The sequence below is a fragment of the Malaclemys terrapin genome, chromosome 8 (genome assembly GCF_027887155.1).
Source record: "Malaclemys terrapin pileata isolate rMalTer1 chromosome 8, rMalTer1.hap1, whole genome shotgun sequence".
In the NCBI taxonomy this organism is placed as follows: Eukaryota; Metazoa; Chordata; order Testudines; family Emydidae; genus Malaclemys; species Malaclemys terrapin.
In genome coordinates this window covers 90,007,124-90,028,962 of record NC_071512.1, presented here as the reverse complement: position 1 = coordinate 90,028,962, position 21,839 = coordinate 90,007,124, and positions in this window count along the sequence as shown.

The following is a 21,839-nucleotide window of genomic DNA, read 5'->3' as shown; positions in this document are numbered from 1 at the left end:
GGCATTTCCAAGCTGTGTCATTACGTTGTCAATTAAAGCTAAATGGAAGGTAGTTTCTAATCTATGAAATTGTGCCCAAACACTGCCATTGTTCTAAGTGATGTTACTTTTCAGCGGCATTCTGAGCATCAGTGGCCTCACTGCTTGTAGTTCGTAGTAAATAAAGAAATGCAGTAAGGCTTTGCAGGTGCACTCACTAGCCCACCTTCCACCCAAACTATTCAGATATCTGTTACATGATAACACATTTGCCATAAATTTTAGGTTCCCTTAAACAGATATTATTAACCTATATTTGTAGGGTTCTGTTATGAAGAGTATCATTACACTACTTAACTGTTTAATTCAAGATCTGTTTCTTTAACACTAAACTATCATCTACTGGGACCCTTCTTTTTGGTGCTCTGTATGAGCAGATAAAAGAAATTGTCAACCTACTCATTACATTCAACATACAATAATTAATGAAAAATTATAGCACTCTTTTAATAGTTGTAATGAATCCATCAAATCCTGATGTTAAATAATGCCAAGAGCAAACAGGCTACCCCTCAGCAAACACTGGCACATATAAAGAGCATCAGAATTGACGTAGTGAGGAAGGATGATTTTGTGATTAAGGCTCTGGACTGGTTTCCAAATGTGGTGGGTTCAGCTCCTAGCTTTGCTACAGACATTCTGTGTGGCCTTTGGGAAAGTCACTTATTCACACTCTGCCTCGGTTCTCTGCAAATGATGAGGTGATGATCTCTAATGACTTATGAACACTGGATGTAAACTGGCTATCAAAATAGTTACTATACTGGGTTATTGGAAAGTTTAAGGTATGCAGGTTGGTCTAGTTAACAGCTGGGCTGTTGGGAAACTAGCAGAAAGGCAATACAATTGCTCCACAGTAACAATATCCCAGTAAACAAGACAGGGGTCATAATGAAACTCTCTGAGCTATCAGTTATGAAGATGCTACTTCTAAGCTCCAGCCAACGTTATAAGACTTGTTCGTCCAAAGCCTGGAGTCAAAAGATCAAAAGGACACTAAAAAGTTAAGCCCCTCTCTAGAGAGGACAGACAGGTGTCACAGGGCCATTCGCAGAGAGCAGACAGAGATAGATCCACTGGGTCTGCGGATGCAAAATCTACCTTGATCACTAACACAAGGTGTTGTGGCTTAGGCTAAGACAGACAAGCATGTAGGCCTTTTGTTGAATTAAAATACTTCTTCTCTTTGTTCCTGCTGTTAAGATTAAACATTACTTTGGTTTGAGAAAGCTGCCTGGTCAACTGTAGTAAGATCTTGAAGGATTGAATTCCAGGTGCTGAACCCAGCTGGGTCTACAAAGTACACAATCCCGGATGGTAAAGCCCATGGTCTGGTCTAAGGGCTGGTCTACACTGGGGGGAATCGATCTAAGATACGCAACTTCAGCTATGAGAATAGCATAGCTGAAGTCAACGTATCTTAGATCGAATTAAAATTACTTACTTCCCATCCTCGCGGCATGGGATCGATGGCCACGGCTCCCCCGTCGAGTTTGCTTCCGCCTCTCGCACTGCTGGAGTTCAGCAGTCGGTGGGAGAGCGATCAGGGATCGATTTATCGCGTCTACACTACATGCAATAAATCAATCCCTGATAGATAGATCGCTACCCGCCGATCCGGCGTGTAGTGTAGACATACCCTAAGAATGGGAGAATCTCATGATGACACCCCAGGACGGGTAAAGGCAAGAGATACCTGATGGTGTGCACAGAGTGAGAAGGGTCAGAGATGAAGCTAACCCTTTAACCCTGACAATATTGGTGATAGTGTGGTGGGATGAATGTCACAGTGGTAAATTTCCACTAAGTGACAACCACAGTAAAAAGTGTTGTAGAAGAAAAAAGTGTCTTGTCTTTTGGAGAAGAAGTAGGAAAAGATAGACCAGAAGAATTAGATATGAACTGTTCATGAAAAAGCAGTTAGCAAAGTTGTGCAGAGAAAGGAAGCTAACCTCTTAAATGCTGGAAAAGACACAGCTGGTGAACCTACTGTACTTCAACAACCAGCAAAGTAATTGTGGTCCAGAACTGTGTGAGGACTTGAGAGACACCATTTGGCAGTAAAGTTTGGGGGAGCTAGAGACAAAAATGAACCTGTGGGACAGAGAGACCAAGGAGGATGAATTCCTAGCAGAAGATGTGGAGGACAAAATCAGAGCATATGTAGCAGCTGGAGTGGCAGCCAGGCTCCATCCCTACCAGGTTCCCCAAATCCATTGGCTCAGGGGTGACAGAGGCTGCAGCTGATGAGGAAAATACTGTAGCTTGAAAGAGATGCTGCAACCAAAGTGCCAGCAACTTGCTGATTGGGAGAAACAGTGCCAGCACAAGCAGATACAGCAACAGCAGGATCTGGACCTTGTGCAGCCGAAGAACCAGGGCCTGATAAATCTGGTAAACTGGGACAGAATATGGAGTGTCAACTCTGCAAAGAGCAAAGATATTAAATTGTTGCCCCAAGGTTTAACTGGGAGGGTATGGGGTATAGATGCCTCTTTGAGAAAGCATGTGACTTAAAGCAGATAGGCCCTGGAGATGGCTCTATTTTCTTACTCCCTTACTCGAGGCAAAAGCCTGCAGCCAAATGGAAGGGACAGACTGTGTGAACTATGGACAACTTAGCCCCCTGTAACCATGACACATCCTTATCTGTATAATGGAGATTGTAATGTTTCCTTTCTCTGTCTTTCGTATTTAGACTGTAAATTCTTTGGGGGCAGAGACTCTCTCTTACTGTGTGTCTAAACAGTGCCCAGTATTACCAATTCTTGCAATTGTATTGCAAATCTCCTGGTATTTGGTGTTTTTTCTTTAAGCCTCAGCTCCTGGAGTCAAGTAATTACTTGAGAAACTCAGCTTTTCTTACGTTTCTATCCCTGATAGCTCTGGAGAAAAACTGGCAGAATTTTCAAATGAACCTCGAGTTTTTGGTGGGGCTGGCCCATAATTTTTGAATGCTTGGGGCTGGCAATACTGAGTGCCTAGCACAATGGTCTTGGTTGGCCTGCATACAAATAAATAATAACACTTCATCTAACCTATAACGGGAGGACCAAAGACCCTTTGAAACCTGATTCTGCATTGCTTGCCAACCCTCCCCTGTCATTGACTTCAATGGGAATTTTGGTTGCACATAGAGTGTAGGCCTTGAAGAATGAAGGAATCCCAAAGCAGGTTTGGTAACTGACTAGGTAACACAAGGAGGGGTTGGCGAGTTATATGGGCCCATGATGCCCGTGCTCCAGGAATATTCAGGGCCCAGGGCCCCGGCTCCACCACTGTTCGAGGCCAGGTCTCTCCCACGGCTCTGCCTGCCGCCCCCGCACGCCTCCCTCGGAGTGTCTCCTGGGCCCGCCTGCCGCCCCCGGGCAATTTTAAAGGGCCCGGGGGCCCCCAGCCGTTAGCAATGCAGTGGGGCTAAGGCGGCTTCCTGTCCGGCCTCGCTCCACACCGCTCCCAGAAGCAGCCGGTACGTCCCTGCAGCCGGGGAGGCGGGAGTGTCTCTGCGTGCTGCCCCCGCCCTGAGCACCGACTCCACAGCTCCAGGAACTGTGGCCAATGGGAGCTGCAGGGGTGTTGCCCGTGGGCAGCGGCATGCAGAGACCCCCTGGCCACCCTGCCTAGGAGCCAGTGCCAGATGGGTGTGCGGGTCGTTTTCGGGAGCTTCCTGAGGTAAGCGCCGCACCCCTCACCCTCTCCTGCGCCCCAACCTGCTGCCCCAGCCCAGAGCCTGCACCCAGAACCCAAACCCCCTCCCAGACCCTACCCCCCCTCCCGCACCCAAAGTCCCTCCCAGAGCTTTAGGCGGGGGGGGGGAGGAGGGGACAGGGAACGACTTGGACCCATTCTGGGCACCACCAAAAATTATACAAATCTGCTGCCCCTGAACACAAGTGGAATCTCAGTGCTGAGCTGAGTTCCTATGACGTGTAAAAAGTGGACTTTGAATGTAAAGTGATGACATAACTGTCATAGAATATTAAAGACAAAAATGCTTTGAGGAATTCAGTTTTACAGGGTAAGAAGCAAATCTCACACTTGTGCTATCAGGCTGGCCACCTAACTGATCAATCTTCCTCAGTATCCTCTTACAGAGAGGGAGGTATTTTGTTAAGGGTGACATTTATAGTTACTCGTGTTGGTCCATTTTCATTTGCTTCAGTAGACCAATAAATCATTAGTGAGGACTTGGGGACACTGATCTCTTAATATCACAACTGAGACAATACTGGTCTTTCCAAGAAACACCTTAAATCTAGCAGCATTGAGCTGTAATAAATCATTTAAACCATTCAGAAGAAACAGCTTTATAGTTAAGACTTAATAGGAAGTAGGACTCCCTTGAGGGTTTATCTGCTGAACTGTCACTCTTTGATAGCATCTCTCTCTCTCTCTCTCTCAATTCATTGGATTGCAAAGGAAATTGATTACGTAACAAAAATGTAAAGTTGGACTAGCTTTATCTTTTTCTGATTTCTTATCACCAACAGTGGACATAGAGAAAACAGTTCCTGTATTATTATTCTCATGTACTAACGCTGCAACTTGTTGATGCATGACTTCGTACATTTTTAGTAGAATACTTTGTACACTGGTAAAAGTAAGTCTTAACATAAAAAAATTAATTTTAATGAAACCAATATGTTTATTCATAACCTGTTTAATATGACTATGAAATTGATTCTTAGATTTTGTACCCAACAAAAATATGATTTACTTTTTTGCCACTGAAAATCTTCTATTTTAATTGGCAAATAATCCACTGTAAAGTCCCAGAGAACGTTCAACCTATCAATTTAGCCACTCCAACACCATTATTTTTCAAAAATGCTGTACCATTATATGAATAATTAATCATGATTTGTAATAGCGTTTTACTCCAAATCCAGTATTGCTACACCAGTATTGTGCAGCAGGTATCACTTTTAGTGGGAATTTTTATTTATAGATGGGAAATAGTCAACAGAGAATGTTCATAAACAAAGTAGTGTACAAGTCATGCATAAGTTACAAGTCCAGTGTGTGGGCTTGAGCCAACAAAACCCTTACTCACCTGAATAGTTCAGTTGACTTCAGTGAGTCTACTCACCTGGATGGGGACTTCTTCGAGTGATTGCCCATGTCCATTCCATTGTTGGTGTGTGTGCTCGCCACATGCACCGGTGCTGAAAGTTTTTTCCCTCAGAGGTATCCATAGGGGATCGGCTCTGGCGCCCTCTGGAGTGGCACGCGTATGTGCTGATATAAGAGGTGCTGCCAGCCCGCTGCCTCCCTCAGTTCCTTCTTACCGTCAGTGTCGGTGCTGGAACGCTCTCCTTGCTTTAGCAAATGGCTTTCCTTTCAGTGGTTCTTTGAACTTTTATTGTGTAAATAGTTGTAAATAGTTATCAGTGTTCTTTAGTGCTAGTGTACTTAGTTATTCAGTCACTGAAAGGAAAGCTATTTGCTAAAGCAAGGGGACCATTCCAGCACTGACATGGGCGGTAAGAAGAAACTGAGGAGGGAGGGAACTGGCAATGCCCCTTATACTGGCGCATACGCGCGCCACTCCAGAGGGCACCAGATCCTATGGATACCACTGAGGGAAAAAACTTCCAGCACCGGTGCATGTGGTGAGCACACACACCTACAATGGAATGGACATGAGCAACACATCTCGAAGAACAGTTAGTAACCATTTTTTTTCAGATTAGGCCCTCAAGAAAATTACACTTTGGGGTAAATTTTCAGTGAGATCCACAGCTTACATTATTATCATGGTAGAATTAAGAGATATAACCACTGTAATCAGTAATTAGTTAATTTCTCTTTTGATTTCAGGATTTGCAGATGGATATTTAAATAGCCTGTCCTACTACTATCCTATTTCTCTCTCTCTCTCTCTGTTAAATATGATAAATTTTTGTGGGCTGGATTTAATAAAAACCATCCACACAAGCTCCAGATAGTGGAATTTTAACATTTTACACTGCCTTTTGAGAAATATTTCTTGATGTCCCATTGGAACTGAAATGAGTTTAACCACTGTGACCACACTTGTCAAGATAGTAACCCACAAGCATCTAGCAAATAGCATGAAGGAAGTGTACTTAACCCAATTTTATCCTTTTAACATAACTTGATTACCAATAATGTCACATTGCAGTAATGCATATCACTTATGCTGCTGCATCATCTTGCAGAATATTTTAACCATAGTTCACAACAAAAGGTTTTGGAAAATGACATTATTAGTAGTAATTATATAAAAATTATTTGTAGGAGATTAGTATCTAGAATCCAACCAAAATCAAAGTCCCATTGTGCTAAATGCTGTACATACACATAGGAAGAGACAGTCCCTCATTTGTTTTATATTCTAAACAACCAAGAGAGACAGAGCTTGGAGAAAAGAAGTACTATTAGCCCCATTTTACAGATGGGCAACTGTGTCACAGAGAGATTAAGTGACTTGCCCAAAGATTCATAATTTCATAGACTTTAAGGCCAGAAGGGACCATTTTGATAATCTTATCTGGCCTGGATAACACAGGCCATCAAACTTCCCTGGATCCAATGTTAATTTTAAAATGTTCAGTTATGGAGAATGCACCACATGGTTCTAATGGTTAATTATCTTAAAAATGTGTGCCGTATTTTTGTTTGAATTTGTCTACCTTTAACTTCCAGTCATTTGATCTTGTTATGCCATTAAAGAGTCAAGGTGGGTGAGGAAATATCTCTTATTGGACATGCTTTCAAGCTTCCTTCAGGTCTGCTAGATTGAAATCCCTCTATTACCAAATTTTTGTTCCCCATGTAAGTACGTAGAGACTGTGATTATGTCACTCCTGTAATGCTGCCTGTAGTGACTCAAGAGCCTGAGTATCAACCCCAGGGCAGACTGTTAAGAACCAGCGTACAAACCCCAGATTGATTGTGAATTCTATACTTAGATTTCACCAACCAATTATCAAGTGTATAGTCCTCAGCCACTATAACAATCTAATGATAGAGTCACAGACAGTCCCCTTGGGTTTATCTATCTTGCCACCCAGATAAGCCTACCTTTGTGAGAGATGGTCTCTTACACCAAGAATCACAGCAATATTCAGGTTACTCTCAGTCCCAAAGGACCAGTAACTTACCCCAGGTCAGATGCATGTTAGATCTAAGACCAAAGACAACACTTGTAGCCAATCCTAAAGACTTATTAAATAGGAAAAGGAAACCAGAGAGCTATTTACAAGGTTAAAGCAGATAAACATATATACACAAATAAATTACAAACTTAAGTTTCAAAAGCTAATAGAAGCTTCTGTAATAAGCAAACTCTATATGTTCTTTAGGGCTAGCCTAGGCTGAGCAGCTGGGGATCTCTTGCTTATGCCTAGAAAACCTTGCCCTCCACAGTCCAAGCAGAACAGAGATCCAGTTCCTTCTTGTTAGGGATTTTTACTCCCCTCTTCCCTTGTGCTCTGAACTGCAAACTCAGGTGAAGGGAGGAATCCACTTTCATGACTCATCTTCAAGGGGCAAGGATGGCAGAACAACCAATACCTTTTGTCCCCTTTAATGTCCTACAGTAGTCCATCTGGTGTTGATCGACCTTTCCTGTTGGAAAGGACATAACACTTTCTGTTGGAGATCAGCACTTCACACTAGTTGATGTCTCTCTCCTGTCTGTTAATTTACACAGTCACAGAGGCTCACAATACAATCACTCAAATATTACCCTACAATATGGGATGCCGAGGTTATAAGTGAGGTTAATGCATGCAGCAACTCACAAGCATTTGATAAAGTCTAAACATACTCTTATAATTCTAATATTTATTTAACAATATTAGCACACAGGTGAGCCAGACTGCTTCCAGCTATGTATTTTTCAGTGCTCAGTTGAAACATGGCAACTTTGACAAGAGCTGGCACCTGGTCTGCTAGTGGCACAACCTCCTTAAGCTTCTCTGATAAGCTAAATAGATACAGCTCCTTGAGTCAGTTACTGTCAACATGTTTTCCAGTTCTCTAATCATTCTTGTGATTCTCATCTGAATCCTCTCTAATTTTTCACCAACCTTCCTGGTGTGGAGACCAGAAGTGAACACAGTATTCATGTTGGTGTAGCACCAGGGCCCAATACAGAAGTAATATATTTTCCCTACTCCAACTCAAAATTACCCTGTTTATACATCCAGAGAGATCATTAGCCCTTTTAGCCATAGTGTCACACTGAAAGTTCATGTTCAGCTGGTTATCCACCATGACCTTCAAGTCCTCTTCTGAGTCACTGCTGCCCAGGATAGTTACCTATCTGGTAAGTATGGACTACAGTCTTTGTTGATAAATGTATACATTTACATTTGACTGTATTGAAACGCATATTGTTAGCTTGGACCCAGCTTACTAAATGATTCAGTTTGCTCTGTATCAGTGACCTCCATCCTCTTCATTATTTACCATTCCCCCAATCTTTGTGTCATCTGCAAATTTTAAGTCCATTATTTTGTTTTCTTCCAGATCATGGATAAAAATGTTAAATAGTGTAGGGCCAAGAACAGATTCTTGTGGGACTCCAGTAAAATCACACCTTCTCCATGACAACCCCCCATTTACAGTTACATTTTGAGACCTATCAATTACAAAGGATGGCTGTGATTAAATTCTGGGAACTGAAACAAGGTCTCCTGTGTCCCTCTCCAGTGCCTTAACTATTATACCATCCGTTTACTGGAATCTGGTTTGCACCAGCCCCTCTGTTCCTGTACTTCAAATCTTCTTGCAACTGAGGGAGAAAATACTGTTTCAAACCTTGCTGTACCATATGTACTTAAGAGCAGAACACCAAATGTTGTATCATTTAAATGAAAGAGGAACCAGTGATGTTTCAGAACCTAGGAGGTTTGGCCTAGGAAAAGCATCCCCAGTTTCAAGCCACAGATTCACCTCTGGTGTAAATACACTGAAGTCAGTGGAGTTATATCATGGAGGATTATGGTCCCAAGTGCTTATCATCCCAGTTTATCCAAAGCATCCTTGGGCTGTAAATCAGGCAGGATAGGTCATAGGAACAGACCTTTGCATGAGATTTCTGGTACTAGCTTCCAGCAAGATGCCAATTATTGTGGGTCATCTCTTAATGGAGCTATACTAATTTACAACAGTCTTACCCAAAAGTATTAAAGGGAAAGGTGCGGAAAACTGAGAATAAACCAAAATTAAACTAGAGAGACAATGTGGGTGAGGTAATATCTTTTATTGGACCAACTTTTGTTGGTGAGAGAAGCAAGCTTTTGAGCTTACACAGAACTGAAAAAGAGCACTGTGTAAGCTCAGAAACTTGTCTCTCTCACCAACAGAAGTAAGTCCAATAAAAGATATTACCTGACCCACCTTATGTCTCTAAACTCCAGGGACCAACACTGCTACAACAATATTGCATAGAAGTTAAAGTAAGCATTTTCAGAGTTCAAGAAAGGTCCACTTTGGATTCATTTATATTTCTTGAAAGCTTTTGGTTAGTTCTTATTTTGTCTGGCCCTGTTTCCCCATCTCTTCACTCATATGATTATTATTACATAGTGTGTCTTGACCCCTGACGGTATGCTTGGCTCTGTATAAAACACCAAGTGAAGACTGGAAATTATTAAGAAAGTATCCAATTCTATAAATAGATACTAATGCACATAGTGCTCACTACAGCATGTTGAGCCTGACCCGACTTCCTTTAAAGTCAATGGCAAAATTCCTGGTGATTTCAGTAGTGCAGGCTTAAACCCATAGTTCCACTGAAGTTGCTGGAACTATTCATAGTAGTAAGCACTACTCCCAGTAGCAAATGTTTGCAGGCTGGAACCATAGAACACTATTAGTACTGATATTACTGTACTTTTCCATCACATTTATGATATGGGAAATATAGGGGAAAATAGACTAGGACCTAACATATAAAATACAAAACAGATACATTGCAGAGTTAGAAATTGGCCCCAACCAAAACCCTGGATGTTAATCACAACCACCATTTTTTAAACAATCTGGATCCAAATTCTGTGGCTTGAACCCTTCCCTGTTAAAAGGTTTTCGCTTACTGCAGCCTGAGAAAGCCTTATCTCCTGGGAAGAATTGCTCAGCTCCTTACAATGCATGGCAGCAATTAATGTGGGTTTTTAGAAACTACTTACTCTGCAATTGAAGGGGAAAAAATGAACACTTACCATGGCAACTAAAGCAACACGCAGTACTGTATGTCCTCAGAAAAATAGAGTATTTATAAAGAACTACATTTGCCTTATGGACTATACTTTGGTCCTTTGCAAGAGGTAGAAATGTGCTTAGTTTTATAACATTAATATTTATTAAAGAATTTTATGACAAAGTGTGAGGAGGAAACAAAATCCTATTCAGCATGCTGAATAATTTCTAATGCTTATTTTTAGACCAGTATAATTGTATTTGATTTACATTGCTCTGTTAATAATGTATGTAGAGCCAAAGGTCCACAGTCTTAATCCTTTTGTGCTATTCAGGTTTCAGAAAGGGGATGTAATCCAGCCACAAATCACCAGCAGATAGTTCCCCTGGTGTAGGGCAATCCCCTGCTGACCTGTCTATGCCACTGCCTGGCCCTATACCTGTACTCAGCCCTACCATAGGGGAGTGGTTATGGCAGAGCTCCACACTAGCATGGCAATCCTTGGCAGTCTTAAGGCCCATTAAACATGAGACTGAGGTAGCTTCCACAGCCTGTGCCCCCTCACCTCTATGACAGTGTTGTGTGGCAAATTTGCTTAGCCATAGACCCAGTGGACACATCCCCCACCACCACCCCCATCCCAGGGTTGCTGCCATTTTCCAAGGACATAGCTGTTGGCCCTGATATGCTGCTGTTCATCCAAGACTGGCACTGGATGGGCAGCACTGGACTTGAATGCATGAATGGATGCAGCAAAAAGATATTGTGAAATCAATCGTGGCAAGTCAGCATGAACTGCAGATATAGGTGTTTTCTTCTGGAGGGAGGCAGGGAAGTGTGTTGTTTATTTACACCTGCTGGAGCCGTTGTCAGCCTTGTGTGCAATAGGGTGTTTTCATCCATTATAGCCCTGCAGGCAGTTTTAAGGGTGATGTCATCTTGTCAAGGTTTTGGGGATCTATACAAGCCAACACATATATTAGATGTAAATGTGTGTCTAAGGCAAACAATGATACAGGTGGCTAGATTTTGCACTTAACTAGATGTGCAAACTGACTTCTGCCCAAAACTGTTGCACAATATTCTGCTGGAGTGAATATTAGTGTCAGGACTGAGGTTCGTAGAACATTTGTCTTTGCTCCCCAAGAGGTTCCTGTTAGCTTCTGGATCAAGGCCATGTAGGAGATGATCTTTTTCTTTGTGTTCTAGATGGGACTGGTATGTTAGATTATGGTCCAGTTTGACTCTTAAATAAGTGACAACTGGCTAGAAAAGAAGTGGATGATCCTCAACACAGCCTGGAAGGGGTTGATTGGCCAGGTAATTGTTCAAATGCAGTGTTGTAGCCATGCTCTTATACTCTCCTAATGTAAGTCTGCACTGATGAAGGTAAGAGGCCAGAGCATTCATGTCCTAGCTGAGTGAGTCTTCAATGTCTTGTAGAGTGTTACCCACATCAGTGAGACATATGTCATCCACCTATACATACTTATTAGCCTTAGTTGTTGGTAGGTTGCAATTATGTATTTTGAAAAGGAGAGGCACTAGAATGGATCCTTGTGAGAGTCCATTGCAGAGATGCCCAAGCTGGCTGACTTTGTCTCCAGCTTACAAGATGAAGCTCTGGTTCATTTTCATTTTCGTGATGAACTGCATCATGGAGTTACAAGAAATAGTCTGCAACAACTTGGTGGTCAGCTCCATACGCCAGACAGCGTCATATGCAGTGGATAGATCCACCAGAATGGTGCCAACTTTCTTGCCCTTCTCAAAGGCATCTTTGATGTCTTGTGTTAGGTAAATGACCTGATCTTGGGTACAGTCTCCTTCTCTGAAGCCAGCCTGAACAAAGGGCACTTGTGGTTCAATAATCTTGTTGCCACACATCAGAATCAGTCTCTCAGTAAATTCGTATGTGACACAAAGGAGAGGGATTGGTTAATAGCTCTTGGGATCTTCCAGGGACTTTTGTAATTTCAGAGTGGCTATGACATTTGCCCTGCACCAGATTTTTGGGATACAGCTGTCCTGGAAACACCTTTTGAGGAACCAAAGCAGCCAACTTTAGGCCTAGGTGAAATAGGAACTGTATATGGATATGATTCAGGCCTGCAGCCTTTCCTGTTTTCATAATCTTTATGGCCTGCTCCAGCTCTTTGTCTGAAAAATCGGGTTTGAATCCACCCTTGGACCTTGCCACCTCTCTGTAATCTCAGTTTTGACTGCACAGCTGAAAGGTTCATCCAAGTTCCGTGTAAGTTATTAGCCACTAGCTAGGCTGCAACAGTATTTGTGGTGACCGGAAAATCCTTTTGCCAAGGCTGGAATCTTCTGAAAGTCTTTGGATGATATTCCAGGTTCTCTGGCTAGAATGAATAAACTCCATCTTTGTGACTCTTTCTCTCCATAGATCGAGCCTTGTTTGATCTAGCATTAGAACAAAATCATTTCTCTACTTAATTGTTCATTACCAGAAGATTTGAATTGCTGGTAGAGCTTAATTGTCTGTGATAACCACCCTGGGATTATTGTTGGCAATAGCCTTTAGAGACTGATTTCTTAGCAGCTGCCTTCCCTAATTCACACGAAATTTGTTAGGAGTCATTTATACTGGCTGGACATGTCAGGTGGAACTCAACCTCTTCGCTGACAGATGTCTCTAGTTCTGCTTGAAAGATCTCCCACCAAACTTTCTGAAAATTCCACCAGACCTTCTGAAAGCAGTTTGTTGTGGTCAAAGATGGCCTATATTGAGATTTTGGGAAGCTTCAAGCACTTCTGCTCTGACCACTGTCAGCAGTTGCCCAGAAAATGAAAGTTGATATTTAAGGACCTACCAAATTCACAGTCTATTTTGGTCAATTTCACGATCATAGGATATTAAAAATAATTAATTTAATGATTTCAGCTATTTAAATCTGAAATTTCACAGTGTTGTAGTTGTTGGGGTCCTGACCCAAAAAGGAGTTGTGGGGTGGGGGGTCACAAGATTATTGTAGGGAGGGTTGCAGTACTTCTACCCTTAGGTCTACACTGTGCTACCGGCGGCGCTGCCTTCAGAGCTGGGTCAGTGGAGAGCAGCAGCTGCTGGCCAGGAGCCCAGCAGCAGCGCAGGGGGTGGCAATATCATATCATGCCACCCTTACTTCTGCACTGCTGCCTTCAGAGTTGGGTTGCTGGAGAGTGGTGGCTGCTGACTGATGGCCCAGCTCTGCAGGCAGTAACACAGAAGTAAGGGTGGCATGGTATGGTATTACCACCCTTACTTCTGCGCTGCTGCTGGCGGGGCGCTGCCTTTAGAGCTGGGCACCCTGCTAACAGCTGCTGCTCTCTGGCTGACCAGTTCTGAAGGCAGTGCAAAAGTAAGGGTGGCAATACCATGACCCTCCTAAAACAATCTTGTGACCCTCTGCAACTTTCTTTTGGGCAGGACCCCCAATTACAGAAACACTGGTCTCCCCCATGAAATCTGTACGTATAAGGTAAAAGCACACAAAAGACCAGATTTCACGGTCCATTGACACGTTTTTCATGGCTGTGAATTTGGTAGGGCCCTAATGATATTGAATGAAGAGCCTGTTGCCCATTTGCTACTGTGAAAGCTCGGCATTTGTTTTGGGCTGTAGGGGAGTTGTGGGTTAGTGACTGATCCCCACTCTGTTTCTCTGTCTGCGTTGTTGTCAGGGTATTCCCAATTGACATGGTGGTAATTGAAGTTGCCACAGTAGGTGGAAAGACCTGGGAAGATGGGCAGAGTGGGGGAATCCCATTTAACTGATGGAGGCTTATAGATATTGATCAGCATAAGCTCATTCACCTTTATTGTCTGTCATTCTACTATGTCATTTGGAGCAGCTGTTGATATAGTGACAGAGGATTGCCTTTCTCTAATGTGAGTTGCCATCCGATACAGCTTGAGATGGTGATGAGTCATGACAGTGTAGCCTGGAAATGAAAGTTGCATGTCCGTGGTGGTGTGTCTCCTGAAGCAAGATTATGCATGCCTCAATGTTTGCAGCGGAGGATATCTCTTTTTAAAGCTGATATCCCTCAATATTGAAATATGGTATCTTGAACTGGCCCCAGTGCTAGGTTTGTGGCACTGGCCCATTGGAGGATGGGTCTTTCAGGTTGATTGTCACTTAGAATGCAAGCCTGTGTTCCCCATTTTGTCTAGGTTCATTTTTCTTTACGCTGCTGACCAAGGGCATCATGAGAGAGCAGTAGACATGTCCCTCAGACATGGCCAGAGTGGCTGCCATAATGCAGCTATTTGTCTTAGCCCTAATGTCCACAGTAGGGACTGGGGGGCAGTGATGCAGATAGTCAAGCGTGTGGTGGAGGTGTGCACAATTACAAGGTTGGAAGATGGACTGCAACACCTTGCTATCCTCAGTAATGCAGCAGCAGAAAGACGGCCTATCTAGTTATTGACTTGTGACACATACAAAAAGTCCACACTCCAGTCTCAGCCTAGTGTGCCCATTTCCCAATTCCTTTGCATGGCCTATATTCATCCCCATCTTCAGTGTGGTGGGATATACTTGCTCCTCTGTATTCAGGGACTATGGCAGCCCTTACAGAGGCTGGAGCATTTGATTCTAAGGACCCAATCCAGTGCCCATTGAAGTAAATTGAAAGACTCCCACTGACTTAAATGGGCATGGGTTCCTAATACCAAAAGAAGTGCTGTAAACTGCATTCTGACAGCAGCAACTTAGTAGTGAAAGAGAAGACGATGCACCCAGCACTTCAGTCTACTTAAGTAACCTTTCAATACATCCATATATTTTTTTTTAAATGCCGGAATACATGAACAACCACGTATTCTCATAATCTGGTAGGAAATGCAACCATAGACTTCATGATATTGGTTATTTAGTTATGTGCAGGTAACTAAGGGCTTGTCCATACTGTGCATTAGTCCACACTAGAGGATCATAAATTGTAGTGCACACTAAAATATTGTCAACTGATTTGCCCATATGGACCCTGCTGGCATGCACTAAAAGTTCCCTAGCATGTTAATGGAGTACAGTTTGAAAGGGGACTACAATAAAATACATGCTAAAAACCGGAGGTGGGAAGAAAGGTTGAGGATGCTTTTCAGATTTTTTTCTTTAATTACAACATACAGGCATCATACGTGCATCTAAAATTATAGAAAAAAAGGTTAGCTGCAAAGCTATTCACAATTCAGCTTACTTACAGTCATATCGATATAGCAGTATAGAAGAAAACTCATTATTTTCTATAATAAAATTTGATGAATTATGAATTTGTCATAGTATATAACTTTACTTGATTTCAGTTTAAATAACCACAGAGACACTGAACCCAAGCATTGGAGTCCAATACACTACTAACAATACCATTAAATCTCAGCATCGTTACATCGTCAGTTCAACAGGAACTCGGCCTTCCACCTACAAAAACTCCTTTCTCCCTTTCATCACATAGGAAGCATACCCAGCCCTTACAGAGAACACCTTGCCCCTTCTTATTAGTTGGATCCAGCTCAGTCATCCCTGCTGACTGCAGCTGTGTCAGTATGGCACGGGGAGAAAGGCAATCCTTCAATGTTGCCTTTTTGTTATGTCATCAGTATAATAAAAGACCGTAAAGTAATGAAAATATGCAAGGGGGCAGAGTTAAGGTGTGACTTCTGTGTGATTTAAATCATAGCGATCTGCTCCTGTATTGTGCACTCAAAACTATTGTAGGATTAGGTCCTATTTACATAGGGTCTTTTCCCCTGCATTTCATTTCCTTGGTTATTTTTTAAGATAAAAATCAAATTCCAATACAGTATTTTGTACAGAAAACCACCTACATGTATATTTACTTATTGATCAATGGACTTTCTTCAAATTTCTACAATTCGACCCATCCCCAAATAAACACCTAAAACAACCACTACAACAACAAAAATTGCTCTGGAAAATTATAAGACACTGAAAATAGGTTTGTAGAATGAAAGTGTTACAATAATAAAAGCTAATGCATACATGCATTCTGGCAAGAATAAACAGAAATTATAAAGCCTCATGTGGACAATGCAGAATACAGGAAGGTATCCAAGTGTGCAAACAACAAATGAAGAATAATCCTTACTGGTAAAGAATTAAGTCCAGCAAGAAATTAAACAGAAGACCTCTGCATCTGAAGCAGCAGAGCTATCTATCAAGATAAAGGAGATTACGTTTTCTGTTGGTAGTAGCTCTACAGTATGTGAGGCCTAAAAGCAGCAGTCTCTTTCACAAAGTACACATATTCTGTAGATACCTTTTTCCATTGGTGTCCTCTCCAGTGGCCTGATCTAGTCACTTGAAGTCAATAAAAAGACTCGCAATGAATTCAGTGAACTTTGGATCTGTGCCCAAGTACCGACTGATCTTAGCACTGGCTACCTCTTAAAACTTAAAATCAGTCGAGCCTTGCTATTTAATTGGGACCTGCAGAGGGGAAAATGAATTTGTGCCCTTTCAGGCTTCTTTATGATATCTGTTATGAAGACAGGCTGTGACTTTTTGTTTTTTACTTTATACAAAAATGTTGTCTTATCTTGCCTGTTTTTGCTGGAGGAACCTTATATGACTCAGCTGTAGAATGGGATATGAATTACTCAGTGATGTGGATTTCTCAGCCTAAATTTCTCCTTTAGTTGTCAGGAGAGGATGATGTTGCTTGAATTTTAACAAAAAACACTTTTCTCACCCCCATGAGAAGTCCCTCTGAAGGAACTGGGACTGTTTTTGTAAGTAAGGTGAACAGGGTTTCATACATTTTCTTAAGCTTGAATAGACTCATACACTCCGTAGACTTTAAGGTCAGAAGGGACCATTGTGATCATCTAGTCTGACCTTCTGCACATTGCAGACCAGAGAACCTCCTGAAATAGACCTCTAACCTGTGGCTGAGTTACTGAAGTCCTCAAATCATGATTTAAAGACTTCAAGTTACGGAGAATTCACTATTTACACTAGTTTAAACCTGCAAGTGACCCTTGCCCAATGCTGCAGAGGAAAGTGAACACACTCACACACCCCCGCCCCCCGTGCCTCAGCCAATTCCTTCCCAACCCCAAATATGGCAATCAGTTAGACCCTGAGCATGTGGGCAAGACCCCCCAGGTAGATACCTGGGAAAGAATTCTCTGTAATAATTCAGAACTCTCCCCATCTAGTGTCCCATCTCCAGCAGTTGGAGATTTTTGCTCCAGGCAGTTGCCGATGGGCCACATGCCATTGTAGGCAGTCCCATCATACCATCTCCTCCATAAACTTGTATAGTCCTTAAGAATGTTCTTGTCATAACTTTACTGACAGGCATGAAGACAACCTACATAGAGCTTACTATCTAATAAGATAATCTATAAGTCTATCTGGCTTTAGCAGCAATGATTGGAGGTAAGTGAGTAACAGATTTTTTGGTTCACTGGCAATTCTGAAAAATAGAAAAAAGTTTTATTTCCGGTCAAACCAAAAACAGACTATTTTGAAAATTTTGGCTAATTGAAAAGTCAAAAAATTGATTCGGGTCAAACTAAATGTTTTGTTTCAACTGCATATTTTTTACATTCAAAATATTTTAAAAATAAAATTAAAGAAAATTTTGAAACAAAATCAGAACATTTTGTTTTAGAAAATACTGATACAAAATGTTTAGATTTTTTTCAGAATAATCTGGTGGCTTTTTTATTTTACCAGAACAATTTGGTGAAATCCACATGAATTCATGTAATGTTTCATTATTGACAAATCTTCATTTTTCACTTAGTTTTGTTCAAAAGATTTTGCTCGGATCTAGAGGACCCTCTGTAAAAGACCTCTCCTGTGTCACTGGAAATACCAAAGCTCTTCCTCTAAATCTTGTAAGGTGCAGTGTGTTACCAAAGGCTATTGAAGTTGGAAGCACTCATTGCTGCACAGGATTGTTCAGCACCTTAAAGAATTGCAGCACCAATGGAAGCAGCATATATCCTCAAAATTTATCACGGAGAAAATTATCCTCAAGAAACAATAGCCTGGTTTTCTAGGGAGCTGATACAAAGCATCATATAGGCCATGATTATCACCATGATTCCTGCCAAGGAATAGCTATATAACCTGTCCACATCTTTCTGCTTATCCACTTTCCTGTTTCTAGCCTTCTCGCTACCTTCCTGTCTGTCTCTCTTGTTGTATTTTCTGTCTTTTCCCTGTCTTCATACTAATGCTCTTACTTAAACTTCAGGTACTCCTTCAAGTAACCCAGTTTGAATGTCAGTTATACTTTTCTTATCAGCATGGCATTCTTTATCCTTCCAGTATGTGAATGTTAGGGTTTTTTGTGTGTGTGTGGATGACAATGGTTAATGACCTTATAATCATTAATTTCTAAGGCCTGGTCTACACTAGGAGGTTATGTCGAATTTAGCAGTGTTAAATCGAATTAACCCTGCACCCCTCCATACAACAAAGCTATTTAGTTCGACATAGAGGTCTCTTAAATTCGACTTCTGTACTCCTCCCCAACGAGGGGAGTAGCGCTAAATTCGACATAGCCATGTCGAATTAGGGAGGTGTGGATGGAAATTGACGCTAATAGCTCCGGGAGCTATCCCACAGTGCACCACTCTGTTGACGCTCTGGACAGCAGTCCGAGCTCGGATGCTCTGACCAGCCACACAGGAAAAGCCCTGGGAAAATTTGAACTCCTTTTCCTGTCTGGCCAGTTTGAATCTCATTTCCTGTTTGGACATCGTGGCGAGCTCAGCAGCACTGGCAACAATGCAGAGCTCTCCAGCAGAGATGGCCATGCAATCTCAGAATAGAAAGAGGGCCCCAGCATGGACTGATCTGGAAGTCTTGGATCTGATCGCTGTGTGGTGCGATGAGTCCGTGCTTTCGGAGCTGCGATAGAAAAGACGGAATGCAAAGATCTATGAGAAGATCTCAAAAGCCATGACAGAGAGAGGATACAGCCGGGATGCAACGCAGTGCCGCATGAAAATCAAGGAGCTGAGACAAGGGTACCAGAAGACCAAAGAGGCAAACGGATGCTCCGGATCCCAGCCCCAGACATGCCGTTTCTACGAGGCACTGCATTCCATCCTAGGTGCGGCTGCCATCACTACCCCACCACTGACCGTGGACTCTGAGGATGGGATATTGTCGACGCCCGCTTCCTCGGAGATGGTAGTGGACGGGGAAGATGAGGAAGGAGATGAGGAGGACAAGGCAGTCGACAGCGCTTACAACGCTGATTTCCCAGACAGCCAGGATCTCTTCATCACCCTCACGGAGATCCCCTACCAACCGTCCCCAGGCATTAACCCGGACCCAGAATCAGGGGAAGGATCGGCCGGTAAGTGTTTTAAACATGTAAACATTTATTTTGAACAGAACATTAATATTAACTGTGGGTTTTTCATGATTAGAAAATTGTTGACCTAGGCACTTAAAGTTTTAGTCTTTGGCAGTGCAACTGCTGCAAAAAAATCAAACAATGTCCGGTTTCTCTTGATTGGTTTGCCCTAGGCGCTCTACTGTTTAGTCCTTGCCAGTGCAGCTACAGTAAAATTCGGTCTATATGTCCGGGGATAGAGCAGAAATCCTCATGGGACATCTCCATGAAGCTCTCCTGGAGGTAATTGGAAAGCCTTTGCATGAGGTTCCTTGGGAGAGCGGCCTTGTTGTGTCCTGCGTAGTATGAAACGTTTCCGCGCCAGGCTATCATCAAGTACTCCGGTATCATTGCCTTGCACAGCATGGTGGCATAGGGCCCTGGTCTTTGCAGGCTTTCACGAAGCATGCGTTCTTTATCGCTGTCTGAAATCCTCATCAGAGTGATGTCGCTCATGGTCACCTGCTTTGAATTAGGGGAATGTTAGTATTGGGACTGCTTGCCTGTTCCTTTACAGAACTGCAACCAGCGGTTTACAGCCATGCGGTGGAGGCGGGAAAGGGGCAGCATAGAGGGATCTTTCCCGGGGACAGCCGTGAGGGGATGGGACAGGGGCACAGTTCATGCTTGCCGGATTGCTGGCAGCAGGAACTGGCCAACGCTAGGAGTATTGCTTTGAATGTGAAAGTAGGGCAGTGGTGTTATTAAAGTTTTAAGCTGCCACAAGTCTACGGCTTACCATGTCAGCCTGCTACCCAAATTCCGCTGTCCTGTTCCGCTTGTGTGATCTGCACTGCAAGACCCCAGGGACTGAATGTGAAGGCCGAAAATTCGACCTTGTCCTGAATGCGCACGTGATAGGTGCTGTGAATGGTCTTGTTCACAGAGAAAGACTATTTTCTTTGTTCACCAAAAAATTTATCTTTCTGAGGAATTCACTCCCTTTTTCCCATCCCACAGCTGTGACTGTCTCCCGACCTACCCGGTCATCAGACTCCCAGAAGCTGGCGCAGATTAGGCATAGAAAGAAAAGGACACGGGACGACATGTTCTCAGAACTTATGGGCTGCTCCCGAGCCGAGGCAACCCAGCAGACCCAGTGGAGGGAGAACATGATGCAATACCAGCGAGCACACAGCGAACGGGAGGACAGGTGGCGGCAGGAAGACCAGCAGGCGACTCAAACGCTGCTTGGACTAATGAGGGAGCAAACGGACACGCTCCGGTGCCTTGTGGATGTTCTGCATGACCGGAGGCAGGAGGACAGAGCCCCGCTGCAGTCTATCTGTAACCACCGTCCCCCGCCACAAAGTCCCATACTCCCCTCACCCAAAGTACCAAGAAGGAGGGGCTGCAGAGTCCGTCAAAACTGTCACTCTACCCCTGCAGAGTGCTCAAGTACCAGAAGGCTGTCATTCCCCAAAATTTGAGAAGTTCTTTCCTTCCCGCCTCACCCAAGCCCCCATCCCAGTTTCATCCCCTAACTGTCTAGTTGCTAATAAAAATACGTTTCTGTTAATTACTGTTTCCATCATGTTTTTTTAGAGGACACTCTGTTTGAAGGGGGGGAAGGGGTTGGTACAGACATGGGGGCAGGTTCAGCAGCAGATCACACACACAGGGCAGTCACTAGGCACCCTGGTCAGTCTGGGAGGTGGTTTTCATTTTCGGGGGGGGGGGAGGTTATGTGACTTTGTGGCAGGGGAGGGCGGTTACAGATCTTAAGCAGCGGTCCTTATCCTGGATCACAGAGCCATGCAGCAGGGGATCTGTAACCGTCCTCCCCCTGCCACAAAGTCACATAGCCCCCACACACAGAGTCCAGAACAGGAGGGGTGGCAGGCTCCGTTGAAACAATCAGTCCACCAGTGCGGACCACTGTAGAAGCAGGAGACTGTCATTCCTCAAGTTTAGAAGCGTCCTTTGCATCACTACACTACACCCGCTCCCCACCACAGTCTGCGTCCCAGTTTCAACACTTTACCGCGAAAACAGTAATAAAGAAAATGTTGTTCATTAACAAATTTTCAGTGATTTTATTATTAAACGTGGGTTGGAAGGGGGTGAACGGGGTATGAAACTGGAGAGGATAGTGAACATTCACTGGGTAAAGAAATGGGGGCAGGTTCAGCTTCTCTGTAAACAAACTAAATAGTCACAGGTTACCCTGCTCACTCAGGAACCTAGCTTTCAAAGCCTCCTGGATGCACAGCACATCCCGCTGGGCTCTTCTAATCGC